The following is a 23,936-nucleotide window of genomic DNA, read 5'->3' as shown; positions in this document are numbered from 1 at the left end:
TTTTCAGATATTTTTTTTTCTTTTGTCTGTTTTGTTACAGGTTCTCACTATAGCTCTGACTATTCTAGCAGTCATCTAGTTCAGGCTCTTTTTGAACTCAAGGAGATCAGTCTGTCTCTATCTCTTGAGTGTTGGGACTAAAGGGGTGTAATGCTATGTCTGGCTCTATTCAGATATCTTAAAGGAAGCCTAAATGCAGAATGTTAAGAACTGGCATATTCTACCTCTGTCTCACCATGCACCATAAAATCTCCAAGTCTTACCATTTGCCATTTCCAAAAGCTTCTCAAAGGACTAGTTTTTCTAAATTTTTATTGCCACCACTCTAATGACATTGCTATTAGACTTTCCTGAGCAATTCACCAGTAATTTACCTATTTTGTAATCTTCTCTAATATTCCCAGCTGATATTTACAAAAGATGAAACAAAACACTTTACTAACTACCCATTGCCTTTCACTTAGAAGCGAAAGCACTTCCTGCCTAGTTTACTAGCTTCATCTCAATCACTTATTCTCTCATTGGTCTCTGTGGCCCTCTTCCAGTTCTTTGGAACAGAGATTCTTATTCTCTTGGGTGATCAGCAATGTCTTGCTCTTCTCTCTTACACTTCTGATCTCTGGTGAGTACACTCAGCCACACTTTCAGGCTTATTTCTGCTTTCACTTCCTCAGGAGTCTAGATCAGAGGGTCATGAGTCCCTGTTAGTGTCTCTCTTTCAGAGTCACTGGCATGGTAATTAAACTTGTATCTGTATAATTAGCTGACTAATATTTATTTCCCCAGCTACAAAATAGGCCCCAGGAGGGCAAGGGACAGATGTTTTACACATATCGAATCTCTGCAGCTTTGCATAGCACTTTGGCTAAGCAGTATTAGGGTAGCCATTTGTTGAATGAAGGAATAAATAAATGACCAATATTTTCTAGTGGAGAAATTTAAACTTAGATGGGATAAGTGATGGAAAGAGAATGTGATTCCAGGTTCAATTTATTCTAAACTCTGAACTCCTTCCATTCAAGCTTACAAATCATATTTTATTTTAAAGCCATTTGCAAAGGAAGTGTTCCTATAATATTATAAATGGTATATTGCTGTCACATATCCAAAAATATTAGAGTCAAATATCATTTTGGCCTAAATTAAAAACATATATATATATATATATATATATATGTGTGTGTGTGTGTGTGTGTGTGTGTGTGTGTGTGTGTGTGCCATTTAAAAATTTTATGTCTTCATATATATATTTATATGACACACACACTCACACGCACACACACACACACTCACACATGCACACTCATGACATATCCATAGCCAGCATTAGGGTCCATGGGGAGAAACTGAGGGTGTCCCTACTCTTATCAATGTACCACTTGAAGTCTTAGTTGTAGCAGTAAAGCAAAAAGAAGATACAAAGGGATCAAAGTGGGAAAGAAGAAGTGAAAGTATTTGCAGATAGCTTGGTTCTAAACTTATAAGTACCCATGTACTCCATTAGAAGATTTTAGATCTGATAAATACTTTCAATAAGGTATGTAGGATATAAAATTGGCATAAAGAAATCAGTAGTTTTAGTATTCATTAATAAGGAGAAAAAAGAGAAAAACTCCATTCCTAAGAACTTAACAAAATAGAAATGAAATACCTTTCCAGTGAAAACTTTACAGAAAGAAACTGAAGACATGAAACATTGAAATATCTTGATTATCAGAATTAAAATTGTGAGAATGGCTGTAAGACCAAAAGTAATGTATAACTTTTAAGTATTCACCATAAAAATTCTAAAGCCATTCACGCCTGAACTAGAAGCTAACCTTACAAGAATTGCTTTGGGGTTCACCTTGTAGATAAACAATTGCAAAACACATTCATATGGTTGTGAGAAGACACTGTGTCCCCTGATCTTCCCACTGTGTCCCCTGATCGTCCCATTTCTATTCTGGATCTCTAGCTTTTGGAAATTTGGAACTTTTCCATGGATTCTCCCAATGAGGAATTGTTTAATTAACAATCATTTAACAATTTATGGCCCTAAAAGACCCAAAAATAAGATGTTAAACGGAATTTGTTATTGAGAAAAACAAGAATATACTTGAGTACTTTAAAGTTGATGTCAAAATGTTTAGGCTCGTGTAGTGCTTAGGTAGCTGAAATAAAAGCTAGAGGCATAGCAGCAGGAAAGATAGATTAGATCATTTATTTCTATATTTCACAAACAAATGGTTGACTATTTTTGTTCATTCAATATACATACTTCAAAATAATAAAACCAAATTAATTTTTAAAATACTTGCTTATCGTTTTGAGAAAAAAATGACATTAGGTATTTTTGGAATCCTGCCCTAGATTTTTACTTGTAAGCCTATTGCATCTTGAATATGTCTACTATATTAAATATAATTAATCTATATGCATAAATTAACTAAGAAGTTTGGAAATTGAATTACCCAATCGATTACTGACTTTAAACTATAGAATTTTACCTTGGGATAAATTAAAAGTAACCATGTACTGTTTTGATATATGCTAGTAAAACTTTTACTTAACTAAAAGCTTGACTAAATTCAAGAACAGTAATCTGTGCAATTTTTTTTGTCCAATGAGTAAAAGTTTAAAGAAATTTTATGAAGACAATAAGTTGAGAATTAGACTTTACAATAATGTGCAGAACTAGCTAATAGCTGTTTGTTGAAGGAGGCCACTTGTTGGTCCTCGGCTGCTAAGCCCCAAAGTAACCACTTAGAAACTGTATTAATTAAATTCACTGCTTGGCTTATTATCTCTAACTTCTTATTGGCTAGTTGTTATATTTTAATTTAACCCATTTCTAGTAATATGTGTATCGCCACATGGCTGTAGCTTACTGGCTAAAGTTGTGTCTGGCCCCAGTGGGACTACATGGCTTCTCTCTGACTCTTCCTCCTTTCTCCCAGCATTCAGTTTAGTTTCCCCCGCCTACCTAAGTTCTGCCCTATCAACTGGCCAAGACAGTTTCTTTATTCACCAATGATATTCACAGCATATAGAGGGGAATCCCACATCAGCTGTTGGTTAGCCTTAGGACCTTTTTTTTTTTTCCTGATTGGCTTGGACCATCTATATTTAAAAATCATGTATCTAAGTGAAAACTGATTATGACCAAGCACAGGTCTGTTAGTGGGAATGTGAGGGATAGGACAAGACAATGACTAATCTCAAGCATGACTCAAAATTGCTGCTGCGATGATCCCACTTCTCCTGACTTCTATAGCCAAAGTTCTATATGCCAAATAGCAATTCAACATAAGGAATTCTTACTGTCCAGTCATAGCTCGTGTGGTTCAGTAGCTGCTGACTAATTCTGCTCCTGTCTGTCAAGATACATGGTGTCACCTTGAAAGTGTAGTAAGGAATTCACATCATTACAATTTTTATAGAGGTAATAAAACAAAAATAACTGAAGAAATTGCTCATTCCTTACTTTCGTAAATTACTAGGACCAGAGGAATCTTTCCAATTGTTCCCTTTTTCTTTATAGAAATTTCAAAAGTGATTAAATTTCTTGAGACATTAAAATAAATATTTGAAATTTAAAAGTAGAAAATTCAAACAGCGTAGGCTCCCACGAAGCCAGTACGTGCAGTAGGATCAAAACCCAGTGCCATTGTTCTTGAGTTCTCAATAGTCCTCATTGTCCGCTATGTTCAGCAAGTCCGGTTTTATCCCATGTTTTTTCAGACCCAGTCCAGCTGGCCTTGGTGAGTTCCCAATAGAACATCCCCATTGTCTCAGTGTGTGGGTTCACCCCTTGCGGTCCTTAGTTCCTTGCTCGTGCTCCCTCTCCTTCTGCTCCTGATTTGGACCTTGGGATTTCAGTCCGGTGCTCCAATGTGGGACTCTGTGTCTGTCTCCTTTCATTGCTGGTGGGAGGTCCTTGGACTTCCCACAGGGCAAGGAACCCTGATTGCTCTTTGGGCTGATGAGGGAGGGGGAGTTGATTGGGGAAGGGAGAGGAAAATAGAAGGCATTGGGGGGGGAGGAGGCAGAAATATTTATAAATAAATAAATAAAATATATAAAAAAGAAATATAAGGCAAAAAAGTAGAAAGTTCAAAGATATTCTAATTGCATCACTGAAAGCTTCATAAGAAGCCAAAGTCTAAATTGGAATAGCAATAGGAGAGTATGGATAATACAGAAAGCTAGATTTCATAGGTAGAACAAGTCATAAGGTCCTTAGTTAATAGATGTGGAGTCAGTCACCATGAGTAAAATGTCAAGACTCAACAAAACATACTCAAACTTATGAATATTGTATCAGAACTATGAAATAGATGTGAAGTAGAAGCTAGAAGATATCTTTCTAAGAAAAAGAAGATGTAACCTTTTCTAAAACCAGTCATCCATTCCTGCCCACTTGAGTTATCTAGTTTAAGCATTGCAGACCTTGAGCTTTTTCTGAGTCACTCTGGCCAAATTATTTGGTAATTGATATTTCTGTGTCTCTTTATTCTTCCATTTATTTGTTACTACTCCATTTTCTTATGATTTATTTACAACTTAGTACCTTCCCACACTGGGAATGTTGAATATGTAAATCTAGAACATGGTAAAATGAATATTCTATAATTTACAGCACAGACTCAGCTCCAGTTTTAAAAAAAATCCTTGGTAATGGGCATTACCAAGTTAACCAATATTCCTGTGAAACAGTCTAGACACAATGAGAGCTATTTTATGTCCTAGTGAGCCTAATTTCGTTTTTTGTCTTCTGAAGACCTGTAGTTAGCAACAGAATCCTTCTATGTAGTTAACATAGAATCCTTTGGTCTGGAACACGTGCATGACTAGATAATAAAGGTGCATTGCAATTCTCCATGCAATACATACCCTCATAGTGGCACAGACTGTAACCTCCACATAAGAAAAGTCAAATTTGTATTTTATATAATAAATCATGATAAAACCTGCTTAGAAAAATATAAGGCTAGACAAAAAAAGTTATTTTCTTTTTTGTTGTTCTTTATTAAAGACAAAGTCTCATTTTTCAATCCAAGTAAGCCTCAATCATCCTTCCTTAGGCCCCTTAGTACTCTGAGTATAGACTATAAATTAATGTATGCTTTCAATACCTGGCTATTATAGTTTTGAATACTTATTCCAAGAATTTATAACAGTTTTCAATAAGTGAGAAAGACAGTGAATAGCCTTCATTCTATGATAGCAGAATTGTTATGCCCTCATTCCGTGCAGGACAATCAGTTGGGGATAGACAATGGATAAAAATGGTGTGTTGTTTTTTTTTTAAACATTTGACTAGCAAATTTATACCTGGTTATAATCACTTTTCATTAAATTTTATATTTCTGTGAAATAGGCCATTTTTTCATGAGCATATATTTTTATTGCCACTGAAAGTGTAAAAAAAAGGCTCTTTTCTCAGGTAACTTTGGGTTGCCAGTTTAACAATTAAAGCTTAGAAAATAAACAATAATTTCTGATTTGTCCCACCCTACAGCTAATCATCTCGAATACATTTTGAGATATGTATACTTACTTTGGGGATAACTACTCAGTGCTTGATAAGCATAGACATTTGAAGTATTCTCCTCAATGTAACTACAAGCAATATAAAAGTTCTAAAAGAAATAAAATCATACATTTGTCTCAATAGAAGGCATGGTGATAAGGGCTAAGTTTTCTAGTATGCATCTTTCTCTCTTTGCATAATGCACACATTAATGTCCTTATTAATGCGTTTTAGTCCCACTTGAACAAAAAGATACATCATTTCCTATATTAGTATACTTAAAAAGGATATAGTAAAACCTTATATGCTATTTTTGTGTGTGAGGTATGTGCACATGAGTGTAGGTGCCCACAGGGGCCAGAGGAGGGCATCAGATTTCTCAGAAATGGGAGTCAGAGTTACAGGCTATTGCCAGTCACTGACTTGGGTGATGAGAAGTGGACTTGGGATTTCAGTCCGATGCTCCAATGTGGGTCTCTGTCTCTGTCTCCTTTCATCGCCTGATGAAGGTTAATATTCAGGAGGATGCCTATATGTTTTTCTTTGGGTTCACCTTCTTATTTAGCTTCTCTAGGATCGCGAATTATAGGCTCAATGTCCTTTATTTATGGCTAGAAACCAAATATGAGTGAGTACATCCCAACCGGAATGAAATCTCAAGGTCCAAATTAGGAGCAGAAGGAGAGAGAGCACGAGCAAGGAACTCAGGACCACGAGGGGTGCACCCACACACTGAGACAATGGGGATGTTCTATCGGGAACTCACTAAGGCCAGCTGGCCTGGGTCTGAAAAAGCATGGGATAAAACCGGACTTGCTGAACATAGCAGACAATGAGGCCTCCTGAGAACTCAAGAACAATGGCAATGGGTTTTTGATCCTACTGCACGTACTGGCTTTGGGGGAGCCTAGACAGTTTGGATGCTCACTTTACTAGACTTGGATGGAGGTGGGTGGTCCTTGGACTTCCCACAGGTCAGGGAACCCTGATTTCTCTTTGGGCTGACGAGGGAGGGGGACTTGATTAGGGGGGGGATGGGAGGGAAATAGGAGGTGGTGGCAGGGAGGAGGCAGAAATCTTTAATACATAAATTAATAAATTAATTAATTAATTAAAAAAAGGGAAGTGGACTTGGGTCCTCTGCAGTAGCAGTATGTGCTACTAACCACTAGGATTCTCACCATTCCTTAGGGTTTATCTTTTCCATAGCATGGATTGTTTACCCCTGCTGCCCACATCCAACAGTGACTTGTGACTTCTGCTTTGTCTTCAGAAACTGAGGAAAAGATAATATCACAGGAAGTACTCGAGTTTAAAATATGGTTTCAAAACTTGGCTATTATAAGCCATGAATACTTATCCCAAGAATTCATAGCAGTTTTCAATAAGCCAGAAAGACAACGAATAGCCTTCACTCTATGATGGCAGAATTGTTATACCCTCATTCCGGTGCAAGACAATCAGCTGGGGATAGACAACGGATAAGCAGGGTTGTATTAAGAAAAAACATTTGACTAGCAAATTCTTCCAAATCCATGATCTACGGAAGTTGTATGTTACAAATGTGACCAATAAATAGTTCATTTTAAAAAGAAAAGCCAAACAACTAGAAATGTTCTTGAAAATTATGTACATTCATTAAACTGTTTCTTAAAGTTTTCTTGAAAAATATCTTTGTTTAGCTTATTTTTAGAGTTGGATGATAAGTGTGTTCAGGGAAGAATTTTAGATAAAAGGGCATGGCTTTTTCTTCTATTCCAGTCACTAGCAAGAAAGCCCCAGTGTTTCTGGGAGTATTGAGATGATATAAACTCTTTAAATCAAATTATTTAAGTATTTTCATTAATATGTACACTTACATCTGTCTATACAGCATTCATGCTTTATCTAGTGTCATAATCCATCTATCTAGAATTTATTGTGTGTCTTTTATGTTATTACATTACATTAATTAGACACCAGGGAAATTAAAATATTATATAGAGTCCCTGAACTCGAAGGAACTGCAATATTAATGGTGATTGATACAAGGTGAGACTGATTAAAGAACCTATGTCATGTATCATGAATTTGGTCTCATTGTAATCTCAGAAAACCGTACAGAGCTTGTCAAGCACAAAATGATATATAAATAAGAATGCTTTTCTTTTCCCCCTCCCTCGCCCCTTCCCTCTCTGTGTCTGTCTAACATATGTGTGCATACTTGAGAATGTTGTGTATATGTGGGAATGTTTATGTGTGCAGGTATATGTGGAAAATATGGAAGTGGGTTTGGTGAGGCCAAAGAATGACTGCACCAGTTGTTCCTAAGTATTTCTCTACCCTAGCCTGTATGTTGTTGATCAGGATAGGCTGATGGACCAGTGAGACTCCAGAATCTGTCTGTGTATGCCCGAATCTCCAGTGTATGTCTCCTTACTGCCGGAATTGCAAGTGTGTGCCAGCGCTGCTGACATATTTTAGAAAGTGTGTTCTTGTTATGGAACTCAAGGTCTCATGATTGCAAGACAAACACTTCGATGATGCAGCTATCTCTCTTTCCCCTATCCTTCCTTTCTCTCCTTAACTTTCCTTCCCTCCCCTTCATTCTTTGCTCTTTAAATTTTCCTGCCCTCCCTTCCTTTTCTTCCTTCTGAGACAGGGTATTACTATGTATGATATGCTGCCCTGGAACTCACAAGTTGCTTTGAAATTGGAGATTTCCTGCCTCAGCCTCCCAAGTGCCTGAATTACAGGTTTTATCCATTTAGTTTGTAAATTTTATCTACTGATCAACAATATGTAATGCTCTAGCATCTATGGTGATGCCTTTGCCCCAGATGACTGTGGTAGTTTGAATGTAATTGGCCCCCATAATCTCACAGGGCAGGGCATTATTAGGAGGTGTGGTTTTCTTGGAGTGGGCGTGGCCTTGTTGGAGGAAGTGTGTCGTTGTAGGGGTGGGCTGGAGGTTTCCTACACTTAGGATGCCAACTCTGTGTCTCAGTTGATTTTCTGTTGCCTCAAGATGTAGGACTCTCAACTATTACCCCAGCACCACTTTTGCCACACCACCATGCTCCCACTTAAGACGATAATGGATTGAACCTTCAAAACTGTAAGTGAGCTACCCCAAATAAATGTTTCCTATATGAAAGTGCAGTGTTCATGGTGTCTTTTCACAGCAATAGAAACCCTAATAGTGACAGTGACCTTTGAGCTTAGTCTCTGTGTTATTCATTCATATTATTCATGAAAATATAGTTCATGTCAGCAGACATATGAACAATACAATAACGTAGTGGTTTGAGAGTGTGTCTGTTTTTCTCTGTTAACTATTCACTAAGGGGCTGTGTGTGAGGTTTTGTTTGGTAAGTTATTTCTTATTTCAGCTTGATGGAGTTTCTTAGACTGTTCAGTTCTCATAAAAATATAGTTTAAGTCATTATGTATTATGCATGACTCTTTATGATAAGTAACTCACCCCTCTTTCACCCTAGGGTGTAACTATAAATACTGATAACATTTAGCCCTGGATATTGAGCAAGCTAGAAGAAAATTTAGAACCAAATGGGAGCCATTGCTTCACATTTCGTGATTTTGTATGCAATATCTATTTTAAAATGCCTCTTTTATTATTATAAATATATTCCTTCCTGCTTAATTGTGACACCCAAAGAACAATTATTGCCAATTGAGTTCATGGCACTTTAAAATAAGTAACTCCTGTGATTTCAAATGAGTGAAATGATAATTATGTCGGAGATAGGATATTACAAAACTCTTTCCTTGAAATCTCAGCTGCAGTAGTATCAGTGACCCTCTGGGGCTTATTATGGGTTTGCTCTGAATGTGATTGATAAAAGTTCATCTTGTAGTATAAATTCAAGATAATGGACAAAAGTTATTTTAGTATTCTACACACATCAGTAAAAAAAAATTAAAAATAGTTTAGGAAAGAAATCTTTCCTAAACTCTTACTATTCATTCAGCAGAACTAAGTCCCTGCCTGTTTCCCGTCACTGTGTGCAGAAATCTTAAGATGTATTGGAAACTATTACGTGTGAAATCTTGTGTCCTATCCAGGGAAAATTATTAAAATACAAAGACAGCCAGTATGAAGATTAAGTGAGACAAAATATGAAAAGTGCCCAGATTCCAGTAAATGTTGACACAGTAGGTAGCTACATGATAAAAAAAAATAAGGTAAACTTTTAATTGTACTGTGTGTGCTTAATTAATAGTAGTCCATCAAGGGTCTGAATCAGTGATAATTACAGTGACAGGGAAGACTTGGCTGCAACACTTCATTACACTTCTATTTTTATGGGGAATTTCTTCATTTCCACTGGAATGAACGAGTCAGTACGCATGACTTATTCTGCAATGAACTTTGATGAATTTTTCTAAGTACATTAAAAATGAGTTGCATCCTTCTCTTAATCCAAGAAGCCCCTATACCTACACTGATAAATCCTCTGATGCACATGTAAGAAGGCCGGATAATGGGCATGAAGGACAATCATCTATATGTATATATAAAATAGATTTTTGCTTGTCAGTAATAACTCTGAACTGCCTACAGCATTCACCGTGCCTCTTAAAAGTCAGGTATTGTATTGAATTCAAAAATTCTCTTATGCTGAGCAGGGAAAGGAAAAAAAAAATCAAACACTTTCTGAATTGGGCCCAAATATCCAAGGTTAATTTTCTGAGAAAGCTGCAGCGGCTAGATAAGGCCATCCCCTGCAAATTAGTTTTGCCTGCCTGGATTACAGCTAAATTTATGCAGCTTGCCTTATCCTTTCGAAAGCGCCTCTGAAGTGTCGTAATTAACTGGCACACATAAAGTGAGTGCATTTTCTGCTTGGTGGCGGCCATTCCTCATTTCATCTCCATTCTAACCCAGACGGAAAGGAAAGGTAGTTTCTTATTTTTACTGTTAAAAATCACACATGAAAACACTTGTGTGTGTGTGTGTGTGTGTGTGTGGTGTGTACATGCACGCCTGTGTCTGTGTGTGCATGCAGGAATGGACCCTCCAATATTATACCACCATAAGTCTTTGAGAACAATCATAAAACAGCTTCAGAATGCAGTTCAGAAATGTAAAAGGGGCCAGGAATACTGCTGAGAGAGCATAGAGAAGTTTTTCATAAATTGGAAATAAAGAGAACAGGCACCTTTTATGAAGCGGGTAGACTTTTCTTTTTTTTTTTCTGGCTAAGAAACTTGGTGTTTAAAATATTTTCTTTATGTATTTTTTGTATATTTGAGTTTCAGTGGAAACTCTAAAACCACTAAGAAATAGTGATACACAGTCCTTTATTTTGTTTTTAATGTCTTTATATTTTAAACCCCATTTAATTTTTAATATTAAAACTTCCATTAAATTTACTTCCCTAAATAAACTCCAACAGAAAGATTAATATATATCTTTGAAGATGTGATTCTACCTTCATATTTTTAGACGCATATGTATAATTATATATATATGTGTACATTCATAGATGTATATGTAAATCATTTTGGTTAGATAAACTTTATTTTCTCAAATATAAAGATGAAGAAAGCAGTTAGGGCGCCAACATCAATGAAAGTCGTTTTACAATCTCACTGTTCATCACATTTGACTTTTGGGAGGTCACAGGACAAATCCGGATCTCTGAGCATGTCTTGTTGACACCCTTCACTATGATGTATTTTATTTTAGAACACAGATCGTGTGGCTCGAAGATGTTCGGTCACCACACACTTTCCAGGCTCACAGTGTTCAGCAATTGCTACATCTGTCATAATCCTTGGAGAGCTGGGGGAGGTTTTTCTGTCTTTGATCACACATTCATTTGCAGATTTTTCTTTGGCTTCAGTTCCTCCTCTAGTTGTGAAGAGGATTAAGTGAGTTAGTATATTTAAGGTGTTCCGTTCTGTGCCTGGCACAGAACACATGTTCAGTAAAGGATAGCCTCTCCTCTTTAATTCTCAACAGGATGCGGCTCCCATGTTACATTACGGATCAGTTCTCTGCTTTGTTCAGGCAGCAGCTGTTTTTTTTTTTTCTCTTGATGAGTTCTTTATAGCAGGTAAACTGTTCAGATGTTCATTCCCTCTTTGAGAATCAGAAGAAAAAAGAAGACACACCCTTCCTCCTTTTTAGTGACTATTTTCTGTTTGTCTTCCTTTCCTGCCCACTCTTTCTGATAGCTCTCCACTCTCTTCTCTGAGGTCAAGTGGGGCCTTTCTTTTCTCTTTTCTAATACTGTCCTCCTTTGTAGAAGTTCTAGCCCCTTTCCGGTACCATGAGAAACAGTTAGTGGACCTGACAAAGAGTCTTATCAAATTACAGAAAACATCTGATACAGTTTAGAGCACATTTTCTTTCCTTGATTATTTCTTCCTGTGGGAAAATTATCACACCAACATTGTCTTTGTTTGAAATAAATTCATTTCCAACTCTATGAAACATATGAGAGAATCAACAATGCAAAATCCATCACCAAAGCCTACAGATTTTACTCTATTCCACTCAGCATATAGATGTTTTCCAGCTGACAGCTACTACATTTCTTGAGATATCTCAACAAGAACAATACCCTTTTAATTCTTCCTGAGGTTTTGGATGTGTACAAAGATTTTTTTGGGAGGGTATCTTTTGGCATCCTATCAGAAGCGAGTGAGAAAGTCAGGAGTTTCCTAATGACAAGTACTGATCTTATTTAGAACAACTGAGTTTTGATCCTGGCTCTAGTTCGATAATGTGTGGAACAGTTGGAAAACTAATGTGGTAGCTTCATTCCACTACTGAGGCTAAACAGGCTGCCCAGTTTGAAGACATTAATTGACAAATAACTGGTTATTAAATATGGGTGCAGGAAGGACACCCCATTTAAGGGAAGATTTTGGAAGAATCAATGGTGGTGAGATTAAGATGATCTCTGATGTATTTGACCTGATTAAGGGAGCTATTCCAGACACATATATGATTCTCAATACTAGGGTGTGGCTTAACTTTGTTTGGTGGCCTCATTTCAAAGCTTAATTCCTAGGAAGGTCTGGAATTGGGCAAAACACAGTTCTATCCTCACACTGTGAAGGAACATGGAACAGCAGGCTGTTGCATGACTTTTACTTGGAGAGATACGGACAAATGTCAAGTTATCCCAGATTTGGAACAGATGAAAGAGCTAAGAAATTATTCTCCTCACCCAAGTTTAGTCTAGTGTATAGGTAAGGAGCTATTTACAGGAACAAGAACAGCTGCATTGTATAGAAGCTCATTCCAGCAATGGGTGGCAACTCAAGAAAAGTGTGTCCCTGACACTCCCTTTATAGCAGGAGAGTAAAATGAGGAAATGTTCTATATGGTTGGATAATGAAGTACAGGTGATATTAAGGAGAAAATAGCAGCAGTGTGGGTAGGAAATTCACTGGGAAGTGAGGAGGAAGGAACATAGAGAGGCAGAAGGAGGAAGGAGGGATAAATAAAATAAGGGTACTTGAAAAAGTCATAAAATGACGACATTAAATCTGTAGATTCCATTTCAGTAGATTGATTATTTTTTACAATATTAATCCTACTGATCCATGAACATGGGAGATTTTTTCTATTTTTATGGTATCTTCTTATACAAGTCTTTCACTTGCTTGATTAGAGCTATTATAAAAGGTACTGTTACCCTGATCTTTTTTTATTATTCTTATCATTTGTATATAGGAAGGTTATTTATCTTTCTATGTTAATTTTTTTGTTTTGCTATTTTGATGATAGTGCTTATCAGCTGTAGATGCTTCCTGGTGGAGTCTTTAAGGTCTCTTATATATAAGATCATATCATCTGCAAATAAAAATAATTTGACTTTTTCCTCTCTTGTTTGTATCTCCTTGATATTCTTCACTTGTCTTGTGTTCTACCTAAGACTTTATGTACTGAACTGAATAAGTATGGAGAGAGTGGACATCCTTGTCTTGTTCAAACTATTAGTGAAAATACCTTGAGTTTCTTTCTGTTTAGGTCAATGTTGCCTATTAGCTGTGGGCTTCCTGTAAATGCCTCTAAACTGTTGAGAAATTATATTAATTATATTTTGCCTAAAATTGTATATAATGCACGTATAAATATAATATGCATATACATTAAATGAAGTTATGTTATTTGGTAACATTTTTGTCAAGAACTATAGGCATTATAACTAAACCCCAGTAACAGACATGAAAAGCCCTTTTTTGAGTTTTTGCTCATGATAGTCTCAGAGATTCTGAAAGCAATGTGGTGTGGGACAATGGTCTGTATTCTGTCAACTATATTTTAAATAAATGCTTATTGGCCAGTAGCCAGGCAGGAAGTATAGGAAGGACAACTGGACAAGAAGTAGAGGCAGGTCAGTGAGAATAGGAGAATTCTGGGAAGAAGAAAATCCATTCTGGAGTTCTGTCCCAGCCACAGAAGAAGCAAGATGTGACTGCCCTTCTGAATAAGGTACTGAAGCATGTGGCTAACATGGACAAGAATAATGGGCTAATTAAGTTATAAGAGTTAATAAGAAGTCTGAGCTACTAAGTCAATCAGTTTATAACTAATGAAGACCTCAGTGTGATTTCTCTGGGACTTAACGATTGCGGGAACCAGGCAGGATAGAAAACTCAGTCCGCAGCAACGTCTGTGCCCTAGGTAGCCTCCCAGGAGTTGAATGCAACGCCAGTTTTCTACTTGTGAGGTCATCATGAGCTTCAGATGTGAGCTGGATCTAACTTAATAGCCTCTTCTCTGAGGACCAGCTATCATAGTATCAGATGTAAAAATGTGGTCTGGCAAGGGAGCAAATAAATCAATAGCCCTACTCAGCTTGCCAATGATGAATTACAATAATGATCAGCCTGGCATGATGCCTCTAAGGGTGCAATAATGACACTCATATCTTGGTGACAAGAAATAGCTACTTAACAGGACCTAAGGTGTACTCAACAGGAGAGAGATCATGGCTAGTATTAGAAATCTAGCCAATGAGCTGTGACTAGTATGGTCATGATTCCTAGAGGAAAACTTAGTACCACCAGTTTACTAATCTAGAGTAATTCCTAACTGCATTCTAGATGCTTACCTTTATACCCTGAGATTAACTGTAGCTCTCAAAGAGGCTTCTTATGCAGCATACGGAGACCATTATAGAAAGTCACAACTGGTCAAAATACAGAGAACTGAATTGAGCCTGGGGCTCTCAGTCTCAGCTGGTAAAACTACAATACAGACCCTGCACATAACGCTCGGGGATGTCACTAAAATGGGAGCAGAAAGACTGTAGGAGCCAGATTACTAGGAAGTCTGCTGCGGGACTATGTCTTCCAGATATAACATGGAGCTACACCCATGAAATTTCCAACAGTGTGGTTGCCTCAATAAGACCTGAATAAATAACAGCACCATGTGACTGAACAACATGGATGAGCCAAATTTCATGGGGCCTTATCTCTAAATGGGGAATTACAAGCAACCAACAACTGCCGAGAGAGGGAAAACTTCCCACAGGTCAGGGAACCCTGATGGCTCTTCAAGCTGATGAGGGAGAGGGACTTAATCAGGGGAGGGGGAGGGAAATGGGAGGTGGTGGCGGGGAGGAGGCAGAAATCCTCAATAAATAAATAAATTAAAAAAAGCCCCCTAACTCGTTATCCAGTACCAGTGACCAACCTTGAAAAAATTTATATGTATATTCCACGTATATTGTATACATATATTCTCAATATATTGTGTATAGTAGCACTAAATGGACTCATCAAGTTGTAAGTATATCTTAATTCATAGTATATGTTACACATTATATTTTAAGGATAAAGGGGTGATGAATTTGAGGAACAGAGAACATAGGTTGGAGGGAAGAGAGAAGGGTGAAATGATGTAATATATTAGTAAAAATATACACTTTTCATGGTTATTGATCTTATTCCATAATATGACAATTTACATTTATATATTTTAAAATAAATATGTTTTTATAATATAAAATTTATAGTTTTAAATTTGAATAATGAACAAGTTAAAATTACATAATTTGCATTGTGAATATATATTTGATATTCTTTGCTGTCCATTTGTCAACTTAAATGTGCATCCTTTGATTGATCATGTCAGTTATTTTATGTATAACATTGCTGTTTGGGTCTATTACAAATATCTTCTAATTCATGTATAACTGTGCTGCACAGAGAACCCACACCGCATATCACTTCATATATTTTTATCTCAAATATCTAAAGATATGAAAGGAACGTTTAAACACAACAACGGTGCATTGCCAGTCTCACTTTTATTGAGTGCATTAGCACAGAGAATGACTACCCGGAGTGATCTATAGCAGGGCCTATGCATAACACCTCTAATCAGTGATCACTAAGAAATGTCAAGAAATGCATGATTTCCCTGGCCCTGCAAGGAGAGGCTGATCTCAATTGCATCTTTCAAAAGTTTTATTAACTCCTACAGGGAGGAATGAGGTGAGGAATAACTTTCTTTCAAAAGAAAATTCAGGGATCTATCCAGAACACCATACGACTCTTTGACTTGAATCAGTCACCGTGCTGAGCTGAGAAAGAATATGTTTTAACCAAATACCTCTCATCTTACTTTAAAAATCTCTCCATAATGTTTTCTTCAAAGAGGTGTCATTGATTTTCACATTTGAAAATCGTATTAAAATAATTTCTTAACATTATGCTGATAGCTTTCATGTGGAGAAAATCCTGACTTTCAACCTTACACATAAAATACATTTTTAAGGAAGTTGTTTGTTCATACTTCTTGCTTTATAAAATATCTTTTACTGGGCTGCTGAAGCTGCTCAGAGGACAAGTTCCTGCATAGCATGTGTGAGTTCATGGCTTCCATTTTTAACATCAAAAACAAACCAAGAACCAACCATTGGTCATTTATGAGCAAATATGGCTTCAGATTCCCTTACTCTTTTGGGAATAACTGAGTTAATGTTCATATCCCTCTAAAAAATTCAGGCTTTGAAGAACAAGAGCATAGGCATAAAAGTTTTCGGCAATTTATCTAAGGTACATCAAGAAGATCAAGGCTGGCTGAATCCAGAAAGCAAAAACTTACAACCATCTGAATAAAGAAATATGTTAATAATTTCTAGAACTAATCCAAGGCACATAAATATGTTAATAATTTCTAGAACTAATCCAAGGCTTCCACTGTACCTCTGACCAATTCCCCTAGCCCTAATAATTAGCCTGTAGGAACAGCCATAATGATAATCGTCATATGACTTGTATAAAAGATCCAATTCAGGGTCGTGCTGTCCAGAGTTAAATACAACCAGCTACAATCTTGTAGCTTAGAGAAAGAGAGCTGTTTAACAAACAACTAGAAAGTGTGTGAAAGTATGCTTTTTCCAACCTTGCTGCCCACACACGATCATGTACAGAACATTCTTTCTTTGTTTCTCTTCCTTTGCACTGGGCTATTAGGTTAGGTGGCTGTGTTTAGTATTCTCTCTGATACAAACACTTATTTTTTGTTGTGTATTAATAAAGTGTAGACAGTAATGTTCTGCCTACTGTTAGATAGGGAAGTAACTCCCCTTTCCCACAAGGCAATACAAAAGAAAAAAATCAAAGTGAGCTAGTAATTTCTAGACTAGAAACTTCCTGATTCCTCGAGCCGTGTCCTCTGACAAGGGCTCTTGCCATGTTCTCAGTAACAGTTTCCAGGACCAAGCTAGCAGGAGCTGTTTCTCCAATAGCTACCTTGGCTACTGCTCTTGCCAGAAGTGGTTCTCAAAGCAGGGGACTGAGTTCAGTAGGGAGGAGTGCAATAAGCAATAACTTTACAAGGCCTTCCTGGCCTTCATCTGTGACTTGTATTTTGAGTAGTGGGGTTGGTTTGTTCTGCATGTTCCCCACTTTCCCTATAAGCTCTTGGTAACAGGACCTAGTCACCCATTCCTCTGGCCCCGCGGGCTGCTCGCTGCTTCACTTTTTTTGTAACAGCATGATTCAATAAAATGGACAGCGAAAGAATGCAAAATAGTAATTTGTAAGCCTAAAAATTATTTAAAATTGTGTTTGGGCCAATTATCAGAACCTGAGCTCATACTCTCTGACTTTTTTACTTATTGCTGTTTCCTGTCTTTGCAGAGAGATGGTATCTTCTTCTAGTTTCCGGTTCTGTGACTAGCTTATATGTTTCTCATTTTAGATCCCTCCTCTCTCTCTCTCTCTCTCTCTCTCTCTCTCTCTCTCTCTCTCTCTCTCTGTTATGTTATATGTGTGCATATTTGTGTGTGTGTATTTTTGTGGGGGGGAGGGTTCATAGTATGTGGGTGCAGGTACATGTGGAAGGTAGACGTATACATTGGGCGTCTTCTTCAATAGCACTCTATCTTATTTTTTGAGATAGAGTTTTTCCCTGATCCAGGATCTCATAGATTCAGCTAGACCTCCCGATCAGTAAACTCCAGGGATCCCCTGTCTCTCTCTCTCTTCAACACTGGGATTATAGGCAAGAACCACTGGTCCCTGTTTTGTTGTTGATGTTGTTTAACATAGATCATAGGGATTGAACTTTGGTCCTTGTGTGGCAAATCCTTTACTCCCTGAACTGCTTCCCTATGCCTTCATTATAATATTCTCTGTTGTTGCACAGTGGAGTTACCCAATCCCTACTTACTTTTAACTTTCTTACAGTGTTCTCATCCTCACACCGTGGGGAGAAGTCAGTCCAGTGCTGAGACGAAGGCCGTCCACATAGGTCCTGAATCCTGATTTTTAATAATGATTCTGGAAGCCAGGATTCTTGCCAGCACTCCTGATTGGTGCTTCACTGACTGTTTGGATGCCTTTATTCCCTCACCACCTATCTGGGTTGTTTTTATTTTTATAGCCATACCTGTCTCGGGTGGTTCCCAGAAACAGATTGTTAGACCAAAGATAATTTTGCAAGTAGATGTTCAGTGGCTGGAAGCTTTGTTTTAGCCAAGTCAGACTTCATCTCTAAAATATCAGCATCATGGTAACTTTTTCTGAGCTTTGGGTCTGGGATACTCTCTGACCTCACAGATGACAAAACACCATTCCCTGGCAAGCCTTTCAAGTCCCTTAATGCAAGGGAAAACTGATTGCTAGAGAGTTTCCGAATGCTTATATAAGGGAACATGAAAAGATCTTTCCTTTTTTACATTCTGTATCACTTTGCATGTATATTCTGGGTCAAAATGCAAATTTAATTCCTTGAGAAAAGTTCCCCAAGGTACATATGCAAATGTATCCTAATTATGGTTATGTATTACATATGAATATGCCCTTCTTTGTAACAGTATTGGTTCCCATTACTAGATATTTCCATATATTAAATATTTATCATTGCTATGATAAGTTAACATGGGACCATGCCTTTGACCCTATCTTTTACAAGTACCCCCACAACCAATGTTAACACTGTGACGCCTGAGATGTCTGATCACTGTAGATGCTTTGGTTGAAAAGAAGCTTTGCTAACATAATATCATTACTATCAAAATTTTCCGCTGGGATGGATCAGAAATATTAGCGCACAAAGATCACGCAAGACGAATGGCTAAAAAAAGTGTGTAGAAATTTGAAGGCACATCAGTCATCAAACTAAAGTGGGGAGATAATACCATGGGTGTTGGTATGAAGGTTAGGCAAACAACCAGCGCATGTCAGAAGGTGGTATGCTGGAAGAGCTATGGGAATTTGTAAACTTTACCCGTCATCCAGTTAAGGCCATGCATTGCTAAGCACAAGTTAAAGGTTTCATTTTAAAATATTAATTTAAGTCTTATTCACTGTCTCTGCAACTTTTGGAAATTTATGTGGTTTATTTTTCAATTTTCTTTTTATATTAGATGGGAATCATAGTTATATTATTTATGTCAGAAGATATTGTGAGAACATATACCCTTTATAAATTGTAAAAGCCCTATGCATACTAGTTTTATTTAGTTATAGGTTCATCCTATGGCTTCAAAACAATGCCCTGGGAAGCCTGCAGTCTATAACGTAGTACTGAACACAACAGACAGAGAATCTGTCGTAATGGAGCATGCATTTAGTTCAAAAACAGGACATTATGGCTGAGTTTCACTGTGTGTTAGAATCTACTAGACTTTATTCCATAGTTTAGCTTCGTGTAAACCTTAGAAAGGTTTCGAGAGTTGAAGATATCCATGTTTACCCTTTCAATTATTTAGCCCATTTAGATGAGAGGGCAAGGATTGTGTTTGGACATATATAAGTACTGAGAATAAGCCACTGAGAACTATTAACGACAACTGTTCATTTCTTCACTTCAGGTTATAAACCACATACTAAAGGAATTGCATACTTTAAAATTATACACCTTGAAAGTAATCCTGTGATAGTTCAGTTTCATCTAATTCTTAGAAAGATGGTTAAGACATCTTTCAAGAAGTCACCTTTGGGAGCTACATTTTCAACCAATGCTAGGTAATTCTATTTAATCTTTTTTAAAATTTATTGTATTTTTATTTTTTAAAAAGCAAACAAACTATTTTTATTCATTATGCATACCAATCCAAGTTCCCACTCCCTCCTCTCCTCCCATTCCTTCCACCTAATCTCCACCCCACCCCCCACCCACTCCACAGAGAGGGTAAGGCACATTGCTTTGCGGAAGGTCCAAGGCCCTCCCTACTTTATCTAGGCTGAGCAAGGTATCCATCCAAAGAGAGTAGATTCCCAAAAAGCCAGTGCAAGTAGTAGGGATAATTTAATCTTTAAAGTCGTATTTTGAAATTTGCTTACCAGCTAGTTAAATGATCCATCAAATCAAGAAGACATGGATTATTAAATTAAAATCACAGAACGAGACATAATATAGCTAGTGATCAGGTAAGTGCCAGAGGTTTTCAAACCAACAGTCCAAGCCACTGCATTGTTTCCTCATCAAAGCTACATGTTGAGACTGCTGACTGAAACACATTTTATCTTCAGAACTTAGAGAAATCACTCCCAAAAGAACCAAGAAGCTTCATCTCTGCTGTCTAACTTTCATGGGATTGCAAAGTGCTATGTGGTCTGGTGTGTGTGTGTGTGTGTGTGTGTGTGTGTGTGTGTGTGTGTGTGTGTGTGTGTGTGTGTGATCAATTATCTTACCCAGTGCTGGGTTTCACATGCTACAATACTGACCTGCCAACCAAGCTGTGCCTACCAGTGCAGAAACACTGTGACTATTATGGGGTATCTAGCTTCATTCTGATTGGCTTTGAAGCCTGATCTGCAGGAGGGGATTTCAAGCCTAGGAATGTAATCCTGATAAAACTCCATACAGATGGAGGTCATAGGTGTTGGGGTAGAACCTGCTATTATTTTGTTAGATGTTCGTTTAACAGCCAGGATACTATTTCAACTTTCCCCCAAATGAATCACTACATATACACTGTATACACAGGGTGGGATTTAGTTTTCTCATGTTTGTGTAGGAACATATGTGCAGTCTCTATCTGATCTGGATATCCTATCAATTTGGAAGTCTGAGTAAAGATATCAAGGAATGAGGAATGTTTGTTGAGTGAGATTTAATACAGGACTTCATATTTACCAAGTCCTCTACTTAAACTGTATCCAGCTCTCCTTTTACTTCTAACTTTGAGTCAAGGTCTCACTGAGTTACTTGCACTTGGCATTGAACTCACTCTGTAGTCCAGGTATGATTGGACTATCTGAGTGGCGGGGATTTACAACTCTGCTAGGCTCAGCTTCCTGGAGCTTAATGAAGACACCTTTGATCTGGAGTATCTGTGGTGAACACTGGAACTCTTTGTGGATCTTCCACATTTTACTTTTGGACAAATCTCCATTTCTATGTGCTTTGATGAATGCATATTATAACTTTCAAGTTCTTTCATTTGTATTCTTTCCCGAAACTGTTCTGAAGGTCACTTTTTAGAAATCTTAAAGATTTCTTTTTTTTCTGTCCTCAAATCTGTTGCCAATGCTGAGAATGTATTTTTGCTACTGAATTCCAGGAGAACTCTTTCTCCTGTGATAGATGCTTTGGAATGCACCAGTCTAAAGAAAGAGTGCAGTTGTGGTGTGCTGGAGAGATGGCTCAGAGGTTAAGAGCACTAGCTGCTCTTCCAGGGGTCCTGAGTTCAATTCCCAGCAACCACATGGTGGCTCACAACCATCTGTTATGAGATCTGGTGCTCTCTTCTGGCCTGTGGGCATACATGGAGGGAGAATGTTGTATACATAATAGATAAATAAATCTTAAAAAGAATTAATAAAATGAAGAATGTGTTTTTTTTAATAAAGAAACTGAAGTGTAGGGTTCACAGTCCATGTCTGCTGAACCATTTCCCTCTACATTTCTGAAATGTTTTTCATAAAAATGATGAAATTTTTTAAAAAAAATATTCTGAGTCTGCTATCTATTTGTAACAAGATTAAACAAATTTAGAGTTCTACTAGGATGGAAGAAAGAAGGTATGGGAAAGGTGATGGCTATGCAGACAAAACAGAGGTATATATTGTAGACAAAATATCTACAATAGCCTGTTAAACAGATAACTTTGACACTGTTTATTTGGCTGTGTATTTGAGCTGGAGAGAGTTTACTCATTTACTCAGTGAGTAAAGGCAGTTGCTGCCAAGGCCGATGACCCTAGTTTGATCCTGGAATTCACACGCTGGGTTGTATAATAATCAATGACCAGTAAGTCAGTACATTTAAGTAATAAATACATCAATTATATTGAGTTTATTAATAAGTATGAATTATATTCCTAGTGCAAAGAGTTGAATCCTTGATTAATGTCACATTTATACTCTCTCTCTCTCTCTCTCTCTCTCTCTCTCTCTCTTACACACACACACACACACACACACACACACACACACACACAACTGAGCCTCAGGAATACAGGAATACTGTGTTTAAAAATGGAGCCTAAGTAAAAAGATAAGCACAAGGTCAATTGTCCCAAGAGATAAAATAAGTTAATCACAATTACAAGGAAGACTTTATATCATTTTTTTCAAATTTTCCTAATAAAGGATTTATAGAGGATTTCTGTGCAAACTGAACAAACAGGAAGTTATCTAACCAGATAACAGAAAGATTATTAAAAACACAAAATTAACTAACATGAATATAAATATTACCTTTATGACAAACTAACATAGTTCAATTGATTTTCTTCAATTAAACATTATTGGTTTTAAGAAACCAGACGAAAGAAACTATAATCGTTATAGATTTACTATTCATCAAGTTTCATTAACAGGTAATCTCTCCAATGTGTGTTTTATAAAATCAGATAAATTTAGAATATGAGAGAGAGATTGTTTATTCTGTGAGATACTTTCTGGTTATTTCTCACTGACCATAAATCTAAAAATTTCCACAATTTATCTGTGATAGGAATTAAACTTCAATATTTAAACACTCCATGGAAATTTGTGAATTTGAATCAGGGCCATATGTCTGATAGCTGTGGAGACAATGTCTCTACTGTGGGAATTTTAACAATGTCTATTGAATGCTAGTTTATTAATAATATCAATTGTTTTTCTAATTCAACATAATATTTTCATAACTACTCCATGGGGATTATATAAAACTGAAGGGCTAGTAACAGACTTAAACCCATGAGTTCAGTGATTTTTAAAAACCCTCTCTACCTCCCCAGCTTTAAACTCCTATCTTCTTAGATGCCTAGGAACTCTGTAGGAGACTTGGGGTTAACCTGAAAGGATTTACTTTTCATTTTATGCTGATGTATTCAAATTAGAGCCATTTTTGTTTGGGTGCTTTTGTTAGAGGGCATCGTTTAGTGATCTACAATTATCTTTTTACAACCAGTATAATCTGTTAACATTTCATATGAAGAGATTCAAATCCAGCAAACAGAACTATAGGAAAACCACCTTACTTGGCTTGTCATGGTGCAGAAGAAACCTTGTTCCCATGTAAAAGTGACATATAATACCATAGAAGTGCTACACAGCATCCTAGGTACCAATGGCACACATCTAATGCTACACAGCATCCTAGGTACCAATGACACACATCTAATGCAAGCTGACATTGACACTCATTAGACCCAGATCCTCTAGCTGGCCCTGCTGGATTCTGGCTGGGTGGAAGTAGGTAGGCATTAAGGCTAGGATTCCTCTGTCACTTTTCATTTTGAGGATACTTGGGAATTTGCAATGAAGAACCATGTCAGTAGGGAACATTATTCAAGCTCAGAGCTGCCAGTTGGTAAATATGTTGGAAGCATCCAATCATACCAAGCTCTTTTGAAAATTCATATTGTGGTTCATATTTCTGCATGCCAAATCTTCTGAAAGCAGAATTTTTACTGTAAGTCTTTTAATAATGTCAACTCAGATAAAAAATTAAAATTTAGACAAATAAATTACCTCATTTTTATCAATCTACTCTCACTTA

The sequence above is a fragment of the Microtus ochrogaster genome, linkage group LG10 (genome assembly GCF_000317375.1).
Source record: "Microtus ochrogaster isolate Prairie Vole_2 linkage group LG10, MicOch1.0, whole genome shotgun sequence".
NCBI classification, from domain to species: Eukaryota; Metazoa; Chordata; class Mammalia; order Rodentia; family Cricetidae; genus Microtus; species Microtus ochrogaster.
The sequence above is the reverse complement of the archived record's forward strand: the minus strand, read 5'-3'. Positions refer to the sequence as shown.